This window comes from Micropterus dolomieu, linkage group LG11 (assembly GCF_021292245.1).
Source record: "Micropterus dolomieu isolate WLL.071019.BEF.003 ecotype Adirondacks linkage group LG11, ASM2129224v1, whole genome shotgun sequence".
Taxonomy (NCBI): Eukaryota; Metazoa; Chordata; class Actinopteri; order Centrarchiformes; family Centrarchidae; genus Micropterus; species Micropterus dolomieu.
Window position 1 is genome coordinate 22,593,513 of NC_060160.1, and position 10,508 is coordinate 22,604,020.

The 10,508-nt window shown below is 45.5% G+C and overlaps 1 long non-coding RNA gene across 1 annotated transcript in view; it reads right to left on the minus strand.

Moving 5' to 3' along the window:
- Nucleotides 1-544: 544 nt before the first annotated feature.
- Nucleotides 545-10,508, minus strand: part of LOC123979545 — a 42,853-nt gene continuing 32,889 nt past the window's right edge. The window contains exon 3 of the long non-coding RNA XR_006827246.1: nucleotides 545-811. This is a non-coding gene — a long non-coding RNA (uncharacterized LOC123979545). The remainder of the gene's footprint in view (nucleotides 812-10,508) is intronic.

The following is a 10,508-nucleotide window of genomic DNA, read 5'->3' on the forward strand; positions in this document are numbered from 1 at the left end:
TTTTTGCTGTTTTGTGACAACCTTTGTTTCTGGATTACCTTTGTGTTTTTTTGGACTCTGCCTTAAGTTTGTTTTTTTTTTGCTTTGTTCATAAATACTGAAAGACTGTATCTATTCTGCCTTTGAGTTCTGCATTTGGGTCCTAAAACCTGTCCCTGCCTGAACAAATGACAAATCGTGACACAAGTATATAGATATGATTTTTTTGTCAATATTGCACAGGCCTAGCAATAGATCAAACATTATGAAAGCTGTCTTCCTTCTGGCACAGATTACATCAGGCTACAGATGATCTTACATCATTCATTTCATTTTTAAAACACACACAGGAAAACATTTTGTTCAAAGTGTTCCAAAGAGTAGAGAACACAGTAGAATCTGTCTGTTAAAAATAACCAGTAGCCAGTTATCATATTGTTTACTGTCAGCATGAGGACAGTATGGATTGCTATAAATAATTTTGGATAAAAACGTGCTGTTGCTAATAATCTTAGAATTTTATGATTCAATTCTGATCAGAATCATGCAGGTCTAATGTTGGCCAATGAGTAACATTGCCGTATAGAAATGCCAAACTAGGTTTAAGATGATGTAAAGCCCTTTATGTCTTATGCAGTTTTCATGTCCTGAAAGTCTCAGTGTGTCCTGATGTGATGTATCAGTGTCCTCTGCACAATCCCCCCCGCCCTCGTGCTCTGTGTGCACTGTGTCCATGAGCGTGTTTGATCAGTGTTGCTCCCACTCCATCCCTCTCTGCCAGAAATGCTGAAAGTGATGTTCTGCGTGCTCCCTTGTCTTTCGTTTGATCCGCCTGTGTGTGTTTAAAAAGAGACAAACACAGCATCATAGAAACCCCACTTGTCCTTGGCAAAACGCTGTAAACCCGTGGTGACATCAGGCCAGCCAAAAACTACACACAAACACAAACACAAGCACACACACACACATGCACACAGCTGGCACCACATGCATTTGGCTAACTCTCCTCTCTCTCATCTCGTCCTTTGACACTTCCACTGAGCTCAACTGTCTCTGCTGAGATTGCTTGGATTGATCAGTCCTGTCATATCCAAGACTCCAAGTCTCTGTGTGAATTTCTTTATTTCTTATTTTATTCCTCATTAATTGGCACGTCTTTCCCCTCCTGCTGGTTGCCTTTCCATTTCTATTTGAGAGTTAAGAGAATCTTTATTATAACGCTGGGTGAAGATAGTGGGTGCTGGCCTGTTGGTTTTGCAGGAGATTTCTTCCGTTATGACAGTGACAAAATTAAAGCAAACTCCAATTCTCATTCAGTCAAGGTGAGTTTAATCTCTGCGAAAATTTGGGTGGAAGAGTCGCCTTCATCTTATACCAGAGGTATTTTGAGTGCAAAGTAAATGATTTTGCAGGAGGAGTTATGTAAGTGATATTACATGAGAAAGTGTCCTGATATACAAAAATAACAATGGAGATGGAGTATCTCCTCTGTTGTCAAATAAACCAAACAGTGAAGTGCTTATTCATATCATTTCGTTTTGTAGATGGCACATGCCTATAAATATTTTAACTGTACAGTGTTCCTGGAAACATATTAGGTTAGGCTTAAACAGAATGATATACTCATTTCATTGTTGTACAATACTAATCTTATCTTATTCTTTTTGCTCAATCCTGTTCTTTTTTTATACTGTTGTGTATACAGAAAAAAAGAGTATATTATTCTGAGCGACACGTCATCAGTCTGCATGCATTGGTAACTCGATCTCCGCCGTGTTGTCCCACGGGGAGTGGTGACAGCTCTGTCGATCATGATGCTTCAGGGCCTCATGTCGGCTGCTCACGTGGTGGTCCCCCTGGGGCTCCTGCACATGAGGACTTTGCAGCGGTGGTTCATCCGCCTGTGCGTCGACCCGGTGAGACAGAGACGGCACCTGATCGCTGTTCCTCTGTCTGTGGGTTCAGATCTGGCCTAGAGGCGGGACCCCCTCTCTCTGTCGGTCAGGGTTCCCCTGGGCAGGGTCACATCCCATATCTTGGTCGTCACAGACACCTCCCTGATGGGTTGGGGCGGGACCTGTCTCTCTCAAGTGGTAAGCGGTCTGTGGCCGGAGACCACACGGTGTGGAAGGTGATCCGACACTTCGCCCCTCTGCTGCGGGACCAGCACGTGCTGGTCCACACCGACAACAGGGCTGCAGCGGCCTACATAGATCGCCAAGCGGAGTACATCCCTGGCGTGTTAAACAGAGGGGCGGACATCATGTCGAGAGGGGGCCCATCCTGGCTCCGGTTTGGCGTGGCAGAGGAGTCTGCGGGACGTCCCCCTGCTGGGGATGGACGCCTTTGCGCACCCCCTGTGGCCTCCCCGGCTGCTGTATGCTTTTCCGCTGGTTCGGTTTTCAGCCTTGACGGTGGCTCCGTCCTGGTTTTCCTGCCTCCAGCGGTTTCTGGCGGGACAGCCGTGGACGCAATCAGGAGTTGTCCGCTCCTCGGCTGAGAGGCGGCGCCTGGAGGGTGTAGGTCTCTCCTGTGAGGTGGTTTGCACAATTCAGAGGTCGTGAGACGCCTCTACTCAGTCCTCTTACTCCTCCAAGTGGTCGGCGTTCCAACACTGGTGTTTGAACCAGGGGTTGGAACCAGTGGCCTGTCAGCTGCCGGGGGTGCTTTCGTTCCTCCAGCTGCTCGTGGACAGGGGTCTGGCGTTCAGCGCAGTTAAAACCTACGCCATCTCCGTCCTGTCACCAAAACCTCGTGACAGGACGGTGTTCGCTCACCCCCTGGTGAAGTGTTTCCTGAAAGGGGTGCGGAGGCACAGGCCGGTGACATGGCCTGTTGTTCCACAGTGGGATTTGGCGCTGGTTTTACGCGCGCAAACCCAAGCTCCTTTTGAGCCTTTAGAGACAGCAAACCTGAAGTTTCTTTCAGCCAATCAGCCAAAAGGGTCAGCAATCTGGCTGCCGTCTCTGTGGCTCCGTCGTGTCTCAGGATTCAGGATGACGCCCCAATCCGGCATTTGTTGCCTAAGAGCCTCACCAACTCCTTGCGATCGCGGGTGATTACCCCCCCCCCCTCATGGGTCTGAGGATGACACTACGTCCCACCTCCTCTGCCCGGTGCGTGCGCTGTCCTGTTACTAGGCGTGCATGGCCGTCTGGCGCCATTTGCAGCGCCTGTTAATGCACCACAGGGAGCAGTCCTTGAGTCCCCTCCGGACGGCATCAGGGCTCACTCAGCAAGAGGCGTCTCCTGCTCTGTGGCGTTGCGCGGTGGGATGACGGTGGACGTCATCTGCAGCCCTTATGTTTTTTTCTGTTTTCTGTTGCTTTCTTATCCTACCTACCTTGGTTTCTGACCCTTGGCTGCTTTTTCAAACTTTTGCCTGCCTGTTCCTGCACCTTTTAGACCTGGTTGCTTCTTGTGACTTGCTCCAATCAATAAGCTGCTGATTATGTTTGTGTTCTGTACAGCAATTCAGACTGCACAGTACACAAACTTCCCTCATTATCAGTGGTGTAATGTAGCTAAGTATAATTAATAGCAGTCAGTATAATTGCTCAATTTCAGGACACATTATTTTAATAGTATGAAAGGGAAGATGTTTGGCCAAAGAGAGTGGGAGCTCCTCTGTCTGGACAACCTTATGTTTCTGTTGAAGATGAGATATGATTTTCTGCAGCACCTTAGAAAGCAGTGACTGCTTGCTAATGTGTTATCAAAGCAGTTTGATCCTACCCACCCCTCACACTGTAAACTCTTATTTTCTCTCATACTCTCATTTTACTTGTTTTATTTTTTGATAAACTGAATGCAAAATATACAGGTATTACGGGCATATTCATCATGCCTCTTTGGATTTCACATGACATAGCTGTATTGTGCATGGCTTGATTTCTATTCTATTAATCTTTGATGGATTGTTGTTTTCTAATCCATGGAGCAGCCAAGACCCTGCCTCCTCACTCTTGTATACCATATTTGGTTTGCACCCTTGTGTACAGAGTGTTATACTGTGTTTGCTAATAATGTGTGCAAATCAAAATTAAAGCTTATAACTGGCTCTAAATAAATTGGTTTTCTGTCCATGTGAATAGATAAAAAAGGCAGAGGACAGGCCACCGCTGGGTACTGAGAAATAATCTTTACAGAGCATATCTGTATCTATAAAATGTCTGTTTCAAAAGCATATATATTTTGATCCTAGCTGGACTTTGTGGTCTATATTAGAAGTGAGTAGAGTAGACCAGATGCAGCCTGCAGCATTACAGAAGTTTTCTTGTAATTAAGGCATGAGGTCAAAACTGCAGCAACACTTTTTGCAGTAGGCAGACCAAAAGTTGATCACAGATCTGTTCTCAGTGGAACACCATCAAGAGGGTCAACAGTAAAGTGTAGCATGAGCATAAACCTGGCTTGAGTAGCAGATGATTGCTTGGAGCAGAGGGGATGCTTTTGAAGGACTAGTCATTTGACTGTCATAGCAGTCCCTCGAGTGTCTCCAAGCAGCAGAGACAGCAAATTCCACAACATGGCCGAACACAAGGATCACATGGAATATATTAAAGTTGGTTTTACTTACAGTGTTAGCTTGCCTGTAATAACAGGACCCAAACATAACGAGCCAGCCTGGCTTACTTGTTACTTGTATATTTTTCAGCAAATAAGCTGGTTTATACCTTTTAATATAATATACCTTACCCACAGTGGTCAGTGAGCAATGCCTTTCATCCATACAAAACAAAAAATCAGATTCAGCTGGAAAAATCACTGACTTTCAAAATAAGAACGGAAATCTATTAAAGGGGTGTATATGTTTAAGTCTGACCTTTCAAAATCGAATTACTTTACTTTCTAAACCAAATACAATTCTCTCATTTGTTTAGCAGAAAAATATGCATCCAGATTAACTCCAGTATGCATCAGCACACCATGAGCTAACATGACTCTATTTCCCTGGAGGCATAAAACATTTTGACAGTTTTATAATGAAATGTAGCAAGACGAATGAATGCTTTTACTTTAGCATGAATGAACCAGATCACAGAACAGATAAAACTGGAACTGAGTACTTATCAAGACATCCTTCTTGCCTCATTCTTCTGCATTCCAGTGGTTTGTCTCATTTTTTTATTTCCTTCTTTTCTCCCTTCTTTATCACCACCTCTTATTTCTCTATCTTTCTTTTCCTTTCCTCTATTTGTTTTATATCCCTCTGCTATTCCTATAGGAGACCAATGGCCGCCGTGGCCAGACAACTAATTTCCTTTGATATTTACCAGTCGTGGACACACACACATGAAGCGACGCGCACAGCGCTTGCTCAAACACAAACTTATTCGCAGCTAATACCAGAACCTGGCAGACACAATTTCACTGACGCCTCACTACCTTGGCACAGCGCTAATACACAAACAGATGTCAACAAGTGTATAAGCTGTCATGTCACTGACCTTATGATAAAAATGAATGATGAAAAAACCTTAAGGTTTCTTTTAAAAAATATGAAGTAATTCCACACTTACGCACTTTATATTGTATATACCCTATCCAAAGCATCCACAGAGAATAAAGGCAGCAGTATATTAAAAAGAAAAGTGAAGTGCTGTCAGATGAAGTTTGTGAGCAAATATACTCACTGAGACTTAGTAGTAGTGTGTTTGTTTATGATGCCTCCCTGTGTCGAAAAAACAACCAGCAAGAGGCAGGAAACACGATGAGAGGTTGCCAGTCTATCGCAGTCTAACACTAGTCTGTCACAGGGCTAACACATACAGACAGACAACCACACGCACATTCCCACCTACTGGCAATTTAACCTCCAATTAACCTAACCTGCTTGTCTTTGCAATGTGGGAGTTAGGATGCACCAATTAGACTTTTTCTCCCTGATACTGATTCCAATTTCCTGTCAATTATATCCTTCTAAATCTCTTCACCGAACCACTTCACCTGCGTGTGGGTTCTTTCCCCTCACAAACCAAAAACTGATCTGCTACACAAAGTAGCACCTCTGCAGTTTTTTTTTTTCTTTTGCTCCAAACTGCTTCATTATCTTGCTGCAGGAAAAAATTACAGAGAACTATATTTAATGTGGATCAGACACATCTGGCTACAGATCCACATCCACATTTATTAAACTTATCATATTTTTTCATGAGTGAATTTAGAAAACAAGGACATTAGGGCCCTTCAAGAATTAGGAAACTACTGTAAAAGCTCCCCCCTTTACCAAACACACACTTTGACCTTCACACATAAAATCCATGACTCTCACATCTCTGTGCAGCACATTTGAACTCGTGCCATCCATGTAGCAGTGGATTTCAATGGCCTGTACACTCCCTTTCAAACATCAGACATATTTTTCTTTTCATTGTCTTTTCACTGTAGGTTTCAGATAGTAAACAGAATATCCCAGCATATTTTGGACCGATATCAATTATATCTTTTGTTATTATTTTTAAACAGGTATCTATTTTCTAATGTCCTTCTGTGAAGACAATTGTTTCTTCAGTATGTGAGCCCTTTATGTTTTTGAGTGCCTGTTACTCAAGCCGACCTCACCTCCCGTTGTCATCTGCCATTTGGACTGTCAATCAACATGGCAGCTGTCAGTCAAGCAGCAGCTGACACATACTGTACGTATGACAAGTGAAATCGCTGGCTTGGAAAGGAGAAGGGAGCCTTGGATGGGCTGCGGAGGCTGGATATGGCCTGGAGGAAGTCTGTCAGCAGAGACACTTCGTCTTCCTAGAGACCTCAAGGGATGATCACCGCCCCCCCCCCCCCCCCCCCCCCCCTCCCAACACTAACTGTGTGGTAAGTGATGTGTGTGTAGGAGAGAAACCTAATACATAATGCTGCATTATGTGTCACCTGAATGACCATTGCTTTACACACACTCAAACACGCACACTTTTTACACACACCCCTACAAAAGGCGAGCGACCCATCTGCCGAGTGCAGCCATTTATTTAATTTACCTGTCACCTGTGTGCACACATGTACACTCACATTCACACTCTGTCGGTGTCTCAACAACACAGAGAGAATCAGGCTGTCCTAAGGTGAACTATAACTTGATTATGTATGTGTGAGGGTGTTTGTGGAGAGGAGACAGGTAATTGATAAAAAAGTCTTCTCTCTTTCCTGAAGCTAAAGCCTCAAGGCTCTCTGGTAACAATTAGGATGTAGGAGAGGAATGGAATAGCTTTTTGAACAGGCTTCAGCATCTATGGGTCTCTGAACATTGACTTACTTATATACCTTCTTTTTTTTTGGTCTGCCAACATTCAAAATCTTTATATTAAACACATAGACATACAAATAAAAATGTATAACAGTATTTTATCATAGACTGATATAATACGGTTATCTGCATACATAAAGCTAAATGAATTATTAAAATATCTGCAGGTCTACGCAACTGTAACAACAATGCCGCAAATTAAATGTGATTGACAATACACTAAACTCTGAATAAAATGCAATGGTATACAACACCACCTTTACAGCCTAAAAAATTACCATAAAGCTGAATCAACACCACTCTTATACACTGGCAGCAAAAACTCAACATTACAAGCGTCATAAAGGTAGGGTTTACTGGATTGTGTTAGATTACACAGGTTCTTAACAAACTGGCATTACAGCAGACTTGTTTGACTGCTTGTTTACATTGCATCTTTCTCAATATGGTTATTTTATGATTTTAGTCTCTTGAGGATTTCATTCCAAAGTACAAAGATCAACATTTTCAAAACTAATGTTCTTGGATAAACACAATTTGTGCCACCCACATCCTTGTGTTGTTTGACATCACAACTTTATCTCCAAAAGCAGTGGGGAATGCACAGACCTGTATATTTGGGAAACAAATCAACCACTACACAAACACATGGCTCAACACAGAAGGGCCACTGCCTCGGGTTTCCTCCTCACGCCAGGAATCCACTGTTTATTGTGGTTTTATGATCGGGAGTCTCCACAGGTTGTTTTATTTTGAAAATTGACCAGATTCTCTATTACGTTGTGTGTCTGACTTACGGCCTTGATCGATCTGCTCTGTGCTGCTTGATGTGGCTTGCTCCGCAGAGAATAGGTAGCAGGTCACTCAGCCAAAAAGGGTGTGAACTGCAGCATCGCAACAACGGAGAATCTGAAGTGGAGACACATAACGTTGTGGCTCTGTGAATGATGAAGACTTGTCTCGGTAATAGCTAGTTAGCAAGCTAACGTTAGCGTCACGTTATGTTACTTCACGTTATGAGCTGTAACGTTTTATATATGGTTTCCCTTGGTCAATTAATTGAGAGTGACAAATATGATGCACAATGGTCCTGTCTATCATTGCAGGTGTGCTCTTACTTTACAATCAAACAATGTATCGCTAATGGCGACGTTTACAGCTTGACAACGTGTTGCTGCCGAGGACACAATATTAAACAACATTGCACATGTTTAAGTTACTTTCTAAAGAAAAACAGTTTTCCTGTCTATGAGTGAGGTGGCGGCTAATCCGCCTCAGACTCCCTTAATAACAAAATCACAGAGTTCGGGAAATATATATAAACGTTGTGAAATGCTGTCTACTACAAAATTGTTATTATTGGTCCCCTCTTGTAAATTTGGTAAATGTGTAATGCATGGTGTTATCCATTTCTTTGTATATTAAAATAGTTTCAGTTTTTCCCGGTGTGTTGCAGTATGGTAAGCTGCTCCGTCTCTACGCAACAGATCAGCTGTTCAGATGAGTGCTGCACAGCGCTACACAGACACTTATTTCTTACTATATACCTGTTTGGTCCATGAAAGGACTTCAGGAGAACGGGGGTTACTTACTGTAACCCGGATTCTATGAGTATAGGCGCAGCCCTCTAAGGCTATCGCTATTGGGCTTGCCTCTTCTACGCGCTTGCGCGGCACTGAGAATTTTAGTGTACGCCCACCCACAGCATGGGCCTCTCCTACGTCCACACCTTGTATATATACAACGGTGAGAACCAGCCATCGGCTCCCAAATGCCTTTTCTTCAGCACTGAGAACCAAGGTCCAGTGAGGCCTTCAACTTAGAGGGCTGTGCCTATACTCATAGAATCCCCGTTCTATTTCGTATAGGATTCGCAGTCTAAGGCTATCGCTATTGGGTTAGAGGCGAAGCAGGATGAGTCAATGCCTCACTGGCCCATAGGGTACCACCAAGCACAACTCACCTGCCCAGAGCCATAATGAGCCACCCAGTCGGCCTCTGACCACGGCAGTGGTGTCGGCGTGCACCGCAGCTGTACAGACGCAGGCGGGGTCACGACAGCAACCGCATCAGCTGCGCACAAGGCAGGGCCACGTATGCAGCAGCCGCCCCCCACACTGTCCCGTGGGAGAGGGCGCACCGCACACTCACAAGGAGAATCACTCAGCCAAAACACTCACTGAGTGAGTCAGAGGGAAAAGGGAGACATCCTGCAGGTAGAAACGGATGAAAGAGCATGGACCAGGAGGCCGCTGTGCAGATGTCGTCCACTGTCATCCCACGGTGCAACGCCACTGAGGAGAAGACGCCATTCGTGGAGTGCGCTCTGATGCCATCCGGGGGAGATTCACCGGCAGACACTTAAGCCTGGGAAATGGCATTGCACAGACCGAAAGGAGTTCGTAATGCTTTTAGGCATGAACACCGAAGCCCCCGTGACAGGACGAAATGGCGGCATTGTAAGTTTTAATCGTACTGAACGCCAGCCCCCTGTCCATGAGCAACTGGAGGAACGAAAGTACCGCCGGCAGCGGACAGGCGACCAGGTCCATCCCCTGGTCCAGACACCAGCGTTGGAAAGCCAACAACTTAGAGGAGAGGAGCACTCTTCTTCCAGTTCACCTTGAAGCTCAGGTAAGACAGGTATGAGACTAGCTGCGCCGTCTGCACCACCGCTTCGTCCCGGGGCAGCGCCAGCAGCAGCAGGTTATACAGATAAAACGGGACCCTGATGTGAAGTGGGCAGTGCCAGGGAGTTAGCGAAAGGCAGGCGGTTGTATTGGTACTGGGCGCCCTGGAAAACCGCAGAAACTTACGAGGAATGTACGCGTCCTTCAGGTCGATGGAGGACAGCCAGTCTCCCTGGCCAACACTCCATCACCTGTTTCACTGTTAACATGCAAAAAGGTCTCATCATAATCGCCCTGTTGAACAGTGACAGGTCCGGGATGGGCCTCTCACCGCCCGTCTTCTTCCTGACCGGGAAGTAGCGGGAGTAGAACCCCTTATTCCTGAAGCTCCGCCCAGAGGGCAGCGATCTGAGCCGAGGAGGAGAGGACAGTCTCCCCAATCCCGGCGAAGGAGGGAGGGGGGGGAGGCGAACTCCATCCCAGTGGATCAGGCTGTCCATCCATCTGTGCATCGAGCAGGAAGCGAGCCACTCAGAGAGGCGTCTCTGAAAGCGGTCGGACCTGCTGATGAGGCGCCCTGGTGGCCCTGAAGCAAAGCCACTCTACTGCCCTTGCCGCCATCACGGGGGGGGGGGGGGGGGGGGGGGGGG